At 38.8% G+C, this 14,496-nt stretch overlaps 1 long non-coding RNA gene across 3 annotated transcripts in view; it reads left to right on the top strand.

The window, feature by feature from the left end:
• Window positions 1-14,496, top strand: part of LOC120405573 — a 70,586-nt gene that overhangs the window by 38,617 nt on the left and 17,473 nt on the right. The window contains exon 4 of one of the 3 annotated variants that reach the window (XR_005598690.1): window positions 789-910. The exons of the other annotated variants lie outside the window; for them this stretch is intronic. This is a non-coding gene — a long non-coding RNA (uncharacterized LOC120405573). Of the gene's footprint in view, window positions 1-788; window positions 911-14,496 lie in introns of those variants that run through there. 3 annotated transcript variants of the gene reach the window in all.

Genomic DNA, 14,496 nt, shown 5'->3' with positions numbered 1-14,496 from the left:
CAAGTGGAAGAGCAACTGCCTTTGGAACAGTTGGATCCTTGGCTCAACTTTCTAGCAGAGTTGAGTCTTCTCAGATTGAAAAGGCACATCTAGATCAAAGAGACTTTCATAATTCTCCCATGGGGGCTGCTGGAGGGCTGCTATTTGACTTCCATGGAGCTTTTGTATACTGTAGGCATTGCGTGGCAAGGCACCAGTAGTGGCAGAGGAAATTTTTGTTGGAGTTTTATATTCTTGTTCCTCAACAACCTTCATTCACATGGTTAGGCACATGCTTATTTATGACTAGTGTCAGAGAATGAAACTTTTCCCTTTGAGGCATTATTTCAGCTTGGGCTTCTCAAGGGCCGTGCAAGTATGTAGATTATGCTGCAACTGTACTGCTAGAATTCTGGGAGACAGGTGAGGGTAGCTATAGAGAGTGGACATGCTGATTTTTCATAGTTATAGAAAATAAATGAACATGATGGAAAACATTCCTGGCTTCTTAAAGCACTATATAGAACAAAGTCTTGTCTCTGTAGATCGGTGACTTACTGAACTTCAGAAATGGCTTTTTAAAAACTTGTTAGTTACCTCCCATAAGAGTTATAAACCTTGACTTTTAAATCTTTTCACAGTTTTCTGTTTTTTGTTTTGTTTTGTAATGCTTAAAAAGAAATAATTTTCTTTCTTTTGTTAGCCGTAACTTGCTGGCAGATTTGTTTTGAACAGCCCTGCAAATTGAGGCTTCTGGCTCTCTTCCTCGTAATGACTGAATGATGAATGCAGTTTCTCTTGGCTTTCAGAACACGCAGTGGAAGTCCCAGCTTGGAGTCATGAACCTCAGGCAATACAGTGCACAACATGGGCTGAGCTGTGAAAATTGGAAATATGCACTTAGAGAGAGCAGGCTTTTATTAAATAGGAGGGAAGGGGGAAACCTCTTCAACTTCACAAGCCAAACTCTGATCAATTTGTGTCAATCAAGAATATTGCTAAATAAGTCTTATGAAAAATAGTTAACTAATTAAAGGCTAACCCAAACTATGTATAATTTGACTCACAAATTAGAAAATGCTACTTTTTCCAACTGCAATAAGCATCACTTAGGTACAACAATAATTTACTTATCTGTTTTATATTTATATTTGTAATATAATTTATGTGTCATAAAGCTGGGACTAAAGACACTCAGTTCTTCCCTGAAATGGGAGGAAAACTGCCACAGAAATATATTGAGTACCAGCCATTTGAATCTTCCTAAAGACTTTTCAATCCAGCCGTAAGTATCAACAGTGAACAACAATAGATGTCTTGCAAAGTGACGTGATGATAATAGAGTTTCCAAAGAAAAAAAGCGTTGTCAAAGTGAGGTGGTGAGGTTAAAGGTGTAAATATACAATAATTTTAAAGGATATGTGAGGGGGGTAGACATTAATAGAATGTTTAACATTCTAAAAATGCAAGCATCCATATGCCATGAAATTCATAGTTATGGTTACAAGTTGGAAAAAAAAATTAAACAAAAGGATAACAAATGAAAGAATGAAAATGCAGCAAAGTGCCCCAAACAGTCCTCAGCTCTGATGTCATGTTGCTATCATCCTCTGCCCCTCCCGCCCCATGAAAAGTAGACAACGTATGTGACAGATATCACAGCTAGATAATATGTTAAACCCTGGATAGCTTTCTGGTTTGACTTAGAACTGAGGTGTCTGGTATATCATAAATATTGACATTTTGCCCCCAGTATAATCCATCTGTATAAGCCATAGTAGATGTAGTTAAGATACATCCACTATGGGTGATAAAATTGATTATTTTGAGGCTAATTGTCAGTATTTAAAGGGACCTGCAACCACAGAGAGCTTGATCTTTGTAAGTATCAAAGGGCTAAACTGGTTGTAAAATATCCATCTCTTGAGATGAGGGAAGTAAGCCCCTGATTCTGTAGAGACTTAAACATGTGCTTCACTTTTATGCATTGACCTTAATTTCAGTGGGACTATACACAGTGCATATAATGAAGCATCTGTGTAATTCTTTGCAGGATTAGGGCTTATGTTAGAAAGGTAGAGAGAGAGAATCTCCCCCATTTACTGAGAAAATAGTGTGGTCCTGAGTTCTTGCTCTGATTGGATATTTGCAAAGTTCAAATCCAGAACTATATTGGAATTTACCTGATGTCTGAGGCATTTTGAGCTAGTCCTTTTTAGAGATAATGGGTTACCATGAAGTATTTTATATGAGTGGGACTCAATTTTTTACAACATGTGAGTCTCTACAATGCATGCATGATGTGAAAATGCATGCTCCATTTGCATTCACAGTATTCCCTTTCCAAATCTGGAAGTGGACATACTGATAAATATGTCACCCATTTTAGAAGCAATCATGGGCCTGATCCTGAGAGTTTTTCCTGAGCGAGGTGGCAGGCCTGCTAAATTGGTCTCCAGTTTGTTACACCTAGAAAAAAAACATACTTCTTCCTTCATTCCTTCAGAGGGTGATTAAGGTCATGGTCACAAAACAGCAACACATGTGGACACTTGCTCCCATGCAGAGTCTCACTATAGTAAATGGGACTTCTCTCATGGGGGTAAGGCTCCACAAGGGTGAGTCAGTTTGCAGAACTGAGATATGTTGAAAGGTATCTCCATAATACTAGCTTTCTTATTTCTCTGAAACCTGGTTTTATTACTGCTCCCCTATACCAGCTCTTTGTGTGGATACATCCCCCCCCACCAAAAGACTGATTCTTAATAAAGGCAGTTCATAAATTAATAACCTCTTCAGTTTCATTTTAGTTCTTCAGGAAAGAGGAAATCCAAAGCAACATAGGAGAAACAATGAGTTGTGAAAATCAGTCTTGTGACTTGACAGAGTTATCAACAGATAACATGAGAGAAATCTTGGAATTTAGATTTATTGACTGCTGGAGCAGTAGCTCCCTGTGGACTGGAAAGATGTATAAATATTAATAAGATGAGATTCTTCACATTCCTGAGGACTGAGATTTTGAAGACAGTTGGTATGTGGCCCCATTCCAGCTTTTATGTATGAGACAATTACTTACCACTCGTGTATATAAACCTGTAAGTTATTCTCAGCCTTTAACTATTCTGGTTGTACTGCTCCACTGTAATATTTGTATCTGTGTGGATCATTTACTAGTGATACATTGCTAAATGAGCTCTATACTACTAAAGGCAAATGCTCAGGTATCCACTGGGGATAAATAATATTTTAAACTGTCTGAATTTGAGACTTATGAGCATTCTGTATTTGTATAAATACACCTCTACCCTGATATAACGCTGTCCTCGGGAACCAAAAAAATCTTACCGCATTATAGGTGAAACCATGTTATATCAAACTTGCTTTGAGCCGCCGGAGTGCGCAGCCCCACCGCCCCCCAGAGCACTACTTTATCGCGTTATATCCGAATTCATATTATATCGGGTCGCGTTATATTGGGGTAGTGGTGTATTTGCATTTTGTAATTAGTGCTCCATATAAAATACCCCTGCAACTACAGTAGTACTAATATTAATCATAATAGTGATCAATTATAGCAATGTCAGACACAATCAAAAACTCCACACAGTTGACAAGATAAGTACCTAAAGCTTATGAGTTCACTCTCAAATGGGAGGGAAAATGTAGCCAATATGTAATAATTACATTATATATTTAAGCAGCAAAGAATCCTGTGGCACCTTATAGACTAACAGACGTTTTGCAGCATGACCCATGAAAGCTCATGCTGCAAAACGTCTGTTAGTCTATAAGGTGCCACAGGATTCTTTGCTGCTTCTACAGAACCAGACTAACATGGCTACCCCTCTGATACATTATATATTTAGCCGCTATAAAAATAACTTGGCAACACCTTCTGTTCAGATTGTTTGGGTTTGGTTAGCCTGCATCAAGCGCTCTAGCTATAGGCCAGATTCTGTCACTGACATTCTGATCTGGTTTGGGGGCTGTGCAGAGCTCCGACTGAGGGTGGAACATGGGGCACAGCATGGCCATTCTCTGTGTGTCTTGTGTGGTTCATGGATCACATAGTACTTTTGTAGAGGAGTTGGAGGTAATATATGCAGCTAGAAAATGAAATGTCCTACATCGCCACCTTTCCTTTATAGCTGCCCTACTGGAGGTTTTTTCTTCCCGTTGACAGAGAGCCCCAAATCCTCAGCAGGAGGAAAGAGTTGTAGCTCTATCAACTATACTTATTCACAACAGCTGAGGACCTGGCCATGGGACTGTATTTGTTTTTAAAATAATTCAGTCACCTTTTATTTGGTGACACTTCCACATAACTACATCTCATATCAAATTGTTTAAAACTCCCACAATGGGATATGGACATTCCCTTGGGAGCAACCGTCTACTCTTGAGCAAATGCCTTATGTGTGTCCCCTTTCTTCCTCAATCTCATCTTCTTTACCTGATAATTCCAATACACTATCTGTGTCACAAGACTGTTCAGCAAGCAGCCTCCATCCCATATGGGTGAAGAATCCCATAATAATGATCAAAATTACCATGTGAAGCTTTTCAAAGACCATAACCAATGGAGAGGAATCTAAATGTTCAGGATCCCTTTGGAAGCAAAAGGATACAGAGTGTGCTACATCTGATGCAGCATCTGCATAATGAATGATTATAAAATATGTGATATGAATTCTCAACTTTATATCAACCATTTTTATATCAAATGAAATATGCAGAGAAATTAGAGATTGAAAAAGACTTATTATGTCACCTCCTTCAGCGGAGGAGTAATAATTCTTATTTTGGTGCCCTGTCTATTTGGTGTTGGTAAGGTCTATTGTTTGCTTTATGTAATCCTGGGAGAGACTACTAGGTAGAGCTATGAAAATTTTGGAATGAAACTTAGACTTATAGGTCTCGGGGACTGCTCAGCCATGCTAGGAGACAAGGCTTCTTGTACAACCTCTGCATATCCATTACAATCTGATCTTGAGGGATAACACAAGTGAAATCTGCACTTCGGTTTGGATTTAGATGAATGCCAAAAGAATTGGGAAGATCTAATGGATTTTTATCTCTAGATCTGACAGCTTCCTTTGGGGCTCATCAAACAAGTAGACAATTTTAGGCTCCATCTGAATAATATAAATTACAGTGTAGGTTCTGGTTTATTTTTGAAACTGTTCATCCAGACGTTTCTTGCCATTATTTATATGTTTATAATAGTAGTGTCTAGAGGCCTCTGATGAGATCAGTTGTGCCCCATTCAAATGGAGTAAGAGTCATTTTCCACACAAAAGAGCTTTTTTTTTTTTTTAATGGTGCAAGTAGAAATTTGGAGGCAGGGAGAATGTTGTTCTCCTACTTACCTGCTGTGTGATGTATTTAACAAAGTGCTGCATAATCTGTCATTTAAACAAATGTAGCCATAATGATTATATTATTTGAAAGCTATTTTATTGTTTTATAAATATAAGGAAAGTGGCCCAGCATACAAATACAGAACAAAGATAGACGCAGTGTTAACATTTTTGTTGTTATCATATCATCAGTAGATAACTATTGTGCAAAAAATGGAAAGGCTACCTAAATGGCTGAACAAGTGGGGTCACTTCTAGATGACCTAGGGATGGTTCTTCAAGCAGCTCTGGAGCAGAGTCCATTAGAGACAGGAGCAGTTCAAGCACAACCATTCAATTTGGCTCAAGGTTCTGTGTGATCTTCTCCCTACTTGCTACTCCAATGTTTTGACAACTGGGGTGGTTCACACCTATAGAGGTTTGTGGTGGAGTAAATAGGCAATGTATGTGTCCAGAAGCGAGGTGAGTTCATTGGCAGAAAGGCGGCTAGATGGGGGTTCTGTGTTCCCTAGGAGGAGGGGAGAACTTAAGACATACCTGGCCTGTGAGAGGCATCCACAAGTAGTTCAAGTTATCACCACAGAGCTCTCAGTCACCTTAAAGGAGCACTTACTGAACACTACATGGCACTAGAGCATGAAGAGTACTATAGATCATACCAGTATTGATGGGTCTTTTGACTCACAGGTACCTGCCTGCAGCTGCAGGCTAGGCATCATTGCTTGAAGTCACATCACTAGCCCCACAGCAACATCTGATCCCTTTGTTTCCATCACTGTCTCTTGGTTTTGTGCCTTATTATAAATGGCCTTCAATATCTGACTCTCCTGATCCAGTAATTGATGCCCCCTTCCTGTTCTTCACATCTTCCCTTTAAAGTATGCTTCTTCTATGGGGGTACAAATCAATTGTTAACAGCATCATTATTGGGTTTTTTAAAGTCCCTACCCCATAAGCTATATGTATTACTAACCAGAGGTATTGTATGATCATATAGCTGTTATCCTCATTTTCTCTCCTGTTGTCATGTCTTAGGACCCTATCCTGAAACCCTTTGTTCACTCAGCTAGTTCTTGCTCAAATGAGTAGTCTTACATTCAAGTCAGTATATTGTTACAAGATCAGGCCCTAAGAACCCTTAGGGCCAAGGACAGTGTCCCTCATTTGTCTGTGAAGAATCATGGCACACAAGAGGAGACTTTTGAAGTTCACAGTGGGCACACTATATGTTTCTGTTCCCTGATTGGATGAGCATAGCTCTTAGGAAGCCTGATTCTTCAAGGTACTTAAGAATGTTCATGACTCAAGGCACATGAGTAATCCCACTAAACGTGCATGCTTATATATCTTGCATGCTTATATATCAGGTTTCTGGTGTGAAGGCTCATGTCTGAATTCAAAATTTGCTTTTCCCAAATATTCTTCAGTATTTGCTCTTAAAATGTGCTCCCACAAACATTCCTCCTAATTGACTCATTCATTAGAATACTCATGGGAAACAAATGCAAAGGCGTATGGAGAGGAAGGGTGGTGGTGTGATTAAACACTTGGACTGGGAGTCAGGAGACCTGGAATCCTGGCTCTGCTTCGGACTCTCCTGTGTGACGTTAGGCATTGTGTCTCAATGCCCCATCTGTAAAATGGGATAAGAGTACTTCTCTGTCTCCTTGTGAGGATAAATGCTTGTGAGGTGCTAGGGGATAAAAGCTATATATGGAAAGTGATTAAACAGATTAAACAGAAGTTGAAGCAAACATATTTAAAGTTTTGAAACAGCCATTATAAAGCACTTGCCCAGCTCTATTCAATATACATGCCTCCTGTGCCTATTATTAGTGCCTAAAAGTCCAGTTTATACCACATACCTGTGATTGTATCAATGAACTAATGTTGAATTTTGAGTTAGGTGGGTTTTGCATGTGAAAATTTCACACAGCTCAGTGCTAGCAATGGGTAAACTGATCAAAATGGAGTTTCCCCCTCACCTATTGTTTTTTTTTTACTTTTAAACTCGGTAAACATTATTCATAAAAATAAGCCCCCCCTCAAACTCATTGTTCTTTTCATCCAGTCCCTGGTTTCTAGTTCTAAATCACAGCCAAAAGATGTGAAATAGAACAATTCTACTATGTAATTTTCTTACTTCTACCATGTGGTCTGGTATCTTTTTTGCCCATTTTAACTAACATTCAGTGCTCAGCATCGCAGAGCATTCCCCAAGCACAGAAAGGAATCTTTATTTTCATAACCTTAAAAAAAGTACTAGGTCATTCTACAATAATGGTCCCTAGGACAGTTGGGCAATTTTGGGAGAGCACCAAAATGATTCACCAATTCAGACTGAATACAGTGAATTATTTCATTAAAAAGAAACTTGACATTTTGACATTTTTGTTTTCAGAATTGTGTCCATTCTACCAGAATTTTTTTTTCATTTTGTAAAAAAAAAAACCAGAAGCGAATGGATATATTCTGGTCCCCATTTTTTCTAAATTGGGGCACCACATATGATAGAGGTAATAGGATAACATAACAGGGATTATAGGGTAGTAATACAATAGTCCCTAGTGGTAATTCATTTCACTCTAACTTTGCAGTGGATTCTCTGCGGGCTGAATTACTGGTTTATACAATAGGGTGACAGTCCCATCTCTTCAATGGAAAATAACTGTAACATTCTGGCTTGAGTTTACCTAGGGAATAAATTATGACTATTTTAAATGTATGTTCTAAATTGTGCTTTGTTACACCTGTGGAAATCCAGAGTAATTCCACCTGTAAAGTGGTGTAATTGCCAGCAGAATTTGGCCCTATGAGCCCGCTTCCAAACACAGTCAGCAAGGGGACAGCAAAGTGTACACAGAACTAGATCTACTAATGACTAGGAGTGACCCTTCTGGAACAGCTCAGGCGCTTGATTGGACTCCAAAGCTCCAGACACACTGCAATCAGAAAACTAACATTAGCTCAGACAGGATGCATGAGTCAAGGACATTGCAGTGAGATGAAAAACATGGTATTCAGGCATCTGCCGCTCTCCAACTGCCAGGCACTATTTGCGGTTCATGCTGCTGATCGGAGCATACTGGAAAAGAAACAAAAACAGCTTAAATTGGGTTTAGCAGCTAACACCTCTCATGTGACTTACTGAAAAAGAGAAGGTTTTAGCTGCAATGCCATGAACAGGGGACAGTCTGTGTTTTTACTTTTTTCAAATCTGTCCATCTCAAATGGTAAGGTTTAAAACTCTGAAACTCGGAGTCTACACTAACTAGAAAAAAAGCACATGTGGTCATAAAAGCTGAGGTCAAGATTATGCCATCTATTTTCTTTTATAACAGATTCCTCTACTGAATTAATACCTGGGGTTCACACACAAACCAAAATAGTGATTTTATGATATGGCCCATGTATCTGGTTTGGCTTAGAGGCAAAATTAAAAACCAGAGCCTGGTGACCTGGGTCAGATTTAAAAATAGTTATTCCGCTTTCAGACCATACTTCACTTTAGTAGTAACACTTACAGGTATTTGGGTGAATGACTGTAGTCAGCAAATGGTTCAACAACACAGGGCAAGACCTTCCATATGCAATTTATGCCAACTAATGTGAATTTGCTGTGAGTTTTGGATTGAAACTATTGTGCTAATAAGGGAAAGCAACTTTCCTTTCCCCACAAACCTTTATCTGAAATATGAACTAAATGTGAAGAATATCTTGAGGTTTGAAAAAAAAAAGTATTATATTATTTCATTATTTGTCATTTTTATGCCTTATTTCTTGGATCCAGCCAGACAAGAGACCTGACTTTCTTGCCATATCAGTTTTGCATCTGTGCAACCTCCTTGATTGCAGTGGTTATTCTTGATTTACTCCAGTGTAAGAGAGAGAAGAGTCAGACCCAGAAAAAAAGCTATTCTCCTGGCATTTCTGGCATTTTCCAGAAGCAAGATGTACTGAAACTCTTGAGAGAGGGTTTGTTTTCATGAAATGTCCAGCCTAGTTATATTCACCCAAAAGCGTCTGATAGTTTAGATAATCATTACCTCAACCGCTGAATATTTTGTTATTGTTATTAAATAGACCTACACAGTTATTAAGATGGTTTTTACTGTAGTCATTCTTCTTTCATCTGTTATACAGATAGTCGATTTCAAAATAGTTTTGTGGGGGGAAAAAACTGCCTGCGAAACCCCATTAGTTATTTTTAGACATATTGTAGTAAAAATAAAAATGACCTTGTGTTTGCTGTTACATGTTCAGCTCCTTTTCCTAGCTTTGTAAAGCTGAAAAATAAGATTGCTATATATTTGTACTTGTAGCATTTTCTCCCACTCATTAACCTTCATTACAATAAATCAAGCAGAGTGTACTGGTCAATGGGATTTGACTCAATGAGTGTAGGATTGGTTGCTTGGATATAACTGGAGGCAGAATTTGACTCTGTATGTATGCTTCCCAAGCTCTCAATCTCTAGTTTGTGTCAGTGCATTTTTTGGCCTATTGATTACATCAAAGGGCCCATTTTATTTTATAGAATAATTGATTGCCTCCAAGTATTGATTAACCACCAGAGTTATCTTCAATCAACCCCAACTGACCTAATTCTATCCTGTGAACAAACCCATCAGCTTTACTGATAAAATCCCCAGTGGGAGAATTGCATTAGGATATGTAGGGATCTGCCTAGACTGTCAATTTGCTTGATTTGTTAAGTGAGGCAGAGGCTCAGAAACCTTGGCTATAAAATTGCTGAGCTTTCAACAATTAGAATCACATTTGCTGTGGCTACTTTATTCCAAAAGCAAAACCTAATAATGTCTTTGCTGCTTTATTGTCTACATCGAAGTGAGGTAGTCTCCTTGCCTTATAAGGTAAACTTTAGTCGATAACTGTCTGTCAGTCAGATACTTTATTTGACTAGATTGGTGAAGCTAGAAGGTCTTGCCAAAGGACAATTAGGACATCTACTGCCCAGAATATTTATTGTAGAACAGCTCAGTTATGTGAAAAACAACTTTTAAATGATGTGGTTGTGACTGTTTTATTGTGCTTCTTTAGGTTTGGTAGGAGTAGATTTTCTTTGAAGACTTCTAAGGTTTCCTTTTGATTTCTTCCGAAACATTAACTGAACCCTCCCCCGAACCAGAAAAACAACCCACCTTCAAAAGAATAAAGACAAAAAATATGTTGAACGTTATCCCAACAAACCTTTCAATAATTTTATAGCTTGTGAGAGCACTTTAAGCTATCCATAGCTTTAATTTCTGATTTGAATATTTTCTATAAATTTTGTAGTAAGCACTGAAATTATCCATAGAATCTCAAAAATAGATGGGGGTGGGGGGAAGAGATTCTCAGCTGTACCAGACCTCCACTTTGTGCAGATGAGGGGAATGTGAAGAGAAAGGTGTGTCTAATCTGCCTGGGTGCTACTCTAAATTATGCCACTTGTCTATTACACTAGCTGAGGATCACTGGAATTCAGTAGTGTTTTTGTATACCCTTTCATTCTAGCCATGTCCCCAATACATTACCTATGCTGGAGGTTCCTAGTTGCATGGATCCATGGCATCCAAGGATTCTCTTATGTGAGAGGAATGTCTTGGTAACTGCCATCTGCTTTCACTTCCAGAATGAGGCAAACAGCCAAGGGAGGCAGAGGAGTGGCTCTGGGTTGAAGGGTGAAATTCAGTCTCCCCAAACACAACTAAGATAAAGCAGTGTGTAGGGAATTCATCAACAAACACTAAAAATAGCAGCTAGCGCCCCTTTACAGCCCTTATGTGTAGGCTTTGAACCCCATGATTAATATACATTTATATCCTATGGTCTGACCCTGGCCCAAATCTCAACAGGTCACTCTGCACTTTAGAGCAGAGACACACTCCGATACTATAGCATAGCATAAAACTTAAGAGACAGATGCCAATGGCCTCCTCAGATAGAGATTATTCCCACTGCAAGTAGAAGTAGCCTGAGAGGGTAGCTGTGCATGGGGCCACTGGTCACCAATATGGCTACACAACTGAGCTGCTTTTGTTGCCTTGATATATGCCTAATGGGGCAGTTCCAGAATTTGAATCTAATCATTCAGGTGCCCACATGTCAAATAGGCATTCTCTTACATTTCACATATAGCCATTACCTCTACCTACTGTGTAGAAATGGAAGACATCACTGCACAAGGCTGTCCTTATAAGCCACTATAGGAACTGATACTGATCTAGAATTCTTTGGGCCATAACAAAGTATTATTTTAAATCAGTGTACAGTATTAAGGACTCGGGATGTTTAAAACCCATATACAAGTTATAAACCAGTCTCAAAATCTGATCATTTGGAAGTGTGAAACTATTGTTTCAGTGGTTCTTTTCAGGATTTTGGAAGATCCTCCCCTTAACAGCCATTAGTCATCAATATTTGTTTTACTGTAGTACTGATATGGAACCCTTCTAGTATTCCTACAGTCATGTAGTTTAAGAATGCGTCACACATTATTTACTGCTGTAAGAATAAGAAAATGATGAGTTGTAGACTGAATAGGCAAAATGGAAGGGTGAGCATGAGCAATCAAAAATCAAGTGGACATTAATCCTCTCAGATTTCTATTTGCTATTGCAATTATTACAAAAAATAATTCTAGCCCTGCATTTGATCTGAAACCTGACTACGGGTTAACTTTGAGTTTACAAAGCAGGGAACACTGGCATTCTTCAAACATCATTAGCAAAACAGCCAGTTCAAACATCCTGGAAGTAAAGCTTGTGGCAAATGGCTTAGAAAATGGTTTTGGACTCCAGACAGAAGGCGGCATTATGCACCAAGATGATACTTATGCTTAGTAAAGGAAACTACAAATTGTGAAATGTTTGGCACTAATTTGTTTGAAAGTGTAGCAACTGTTGCATCAATATGCAGAACTCAGAGTATTCTCAACATTGGGATGTTTCATTTTCTGGCCACAAGGATAAATAGAAAAATGGAAATAGTTTTCAAACACCGTAGTCAAACATGCAGCTTGATAAATTGTACTTTGTTCCAAAAAGTCTAACATTATCCTGATGAAACTAACAGAAAAACTGCAGATGTGTCTTTGGGAAGTCAAATGTCCCTTTTTAGTGCATATTTGATACAATAGGCCTTTTATAATTTTGTGTAAGGTATGTGCAGTCATAAAGCATTATGCAGGCTGTTAAGGAGGAGTGCTTTTACTTTAGACAGATAAGTATCAGGTTTGCATTAGTGGTGCCAGTAATCAGATAAAATTTCACTTCAAAACTGGTGCTATGCTGATCTACCTGTATTCATTACCACTGTTGTAAGCTATGAATTAGGCCCTGGCCTAATTATAATAGTTTAAAGTCAGCAGTATATCATTACTAACTTTCTAACTATGGAGATGCTGGTGGTGAGCCCACAGGTGATGTTCTACTTAGATCTCCATTTAAAGCAGCACTTAAATTTCACTTTAATGATTTGAAATTCTTCACTAAATTGGACACATTAACTCTTCAAAAGATAACTGATTTTCTCCGCCCCTCCGCCCCGCGATTTAATTTTAAAGATTTAAAGAGGAATGATTTAAAAATTGGCTAGGGGAAGAGCTGATAGTCTTGTCTTTCTAAGACCAAAAATGCTCCCAAACTCTAAGCTGGACATGTGTGCGCGCTCGCACGGCGTGCCCCAACTTCTCAAGCTTAGGCCTCATTTCTTATATAAAAATAAAGTTATTCTTATTCATTGACTGAACAGTTTCCACTCGCTACTTTCCTTCTTCAGTGCTGTCATCCTGCTTCCCTTACGGTAGATGTGATCAGCATACTGGGTCCTCTGAGCCTGGGAGTTAGGCTGGCTTAGCAGGGGAGGCAATGGGGTATATGGGAAGAGATGGGGCTATTCGGGGAGCAGGGTATTGTGTGGAGAGAGAGGGAGAATCTTAAGCTATTAGTCGTCTCACTCTCTATCTATGCCCTTTTTTATCTTGCGGCCTGGGAGCAAAGGACCTCAGTGTGTCTCGGGACATGGCTATTCTTACAGCAGCACAGCTGCAGCTCTGCAACTATGCTGCTGTAGCCCTGTAGTGTATGTGCCTCCTGCATCAATGGAAGGGGCTTTTCCATTGATGTAGGTATCCCACTTCCCTCCCTGGTGGTAGGTAGGTCAATGCAAGAATTCTTCTGTCAGCCCAGCCATGTGTAGACAGGAGGTTAGGCCAGCTTCAATATGACACTCTTAGGTGTGAAAAATTCACACTCTGGAGTGACATAGCTAGGTTCCATCTAAATTTTCAGTGTAGACCATGGCTCCACAGCAGAATCGTGTACTCACCAGTTTTATCTGCAAAAATGTTTTTGAAACACATTCTGCATTAATCCAGCTCTAAGCCATCCAAAGGGAATAGCTATGAATAAGCATGTATAGTAATAGGAATGATTCTAATAAATCACCTACTACTTTTTTATCACCCTTGAAAACAATTTAATAAGTGACTTAAATGTGCAGAGAGAGAGCCAATCTATCATATGCCATCACTGGAATAATTCTTCAGAGTAGCTGTATCAAGATATATATGCAACATTATAAGAAAATTGTGCAGTCAATAAACAAGTATAGAGTGTCTATAGTTATGACACTTCACATAAACATTTATTTTTTTAATGTTACTCCTCTTGCTTTTTTATTTAAACATGCTGGCTAGTTTCCAGAAGATGTAGCAACTTACTCAGTAAGTAGTGAAAGACAAAACTAAACTACATTTCCTGGGGAAACTATAACAACACATTTCCAGATAATTACAGAGTGTGTGAGAGAGAATGAGATTTATTATTCAGACCATTAAATGAAAGGAAATCAACACATAACTCTATCAGAGGGGTAGCTGTGTTAGTCTGTATCCACAAAAACAACAAGGAGGCCGGTGGCACCTTAAAGACTAACAGATTTATTTGGGCATAAGCTTTCATGGGTAAAAAACCCACTTCTTTAGATGCATGGAGTGAAAATTACAGATGCAGGCACAAATATACTGATACATAAAGAGAAGGGAGTTACCTTACAAGTGGAGGACCAGTGTTGACAGGGCCAATTCAATCAGGGCAGATGTGGTCCACTACCAATAATTGAGGAGGAGGTGTCAATACCAAGAGAGGAA

This window comes from Mauremys reevesii, linkage group 5, assembly GCF_016161935.1.
Source record: "Mauremys reevesii isolate NIE-2019 linkage group 5, ASM1616193v1, whole genome shotgun sequence".
Classification (NCBI taxonomy): Eukaryota; Metazoa; Chordata; order Testudines; family Geoemydidae; genus Mauremys; species Mauremys reevesii.
This window is presented reverse-complemented; position numbering and strand designations above follow the sequence as displayed.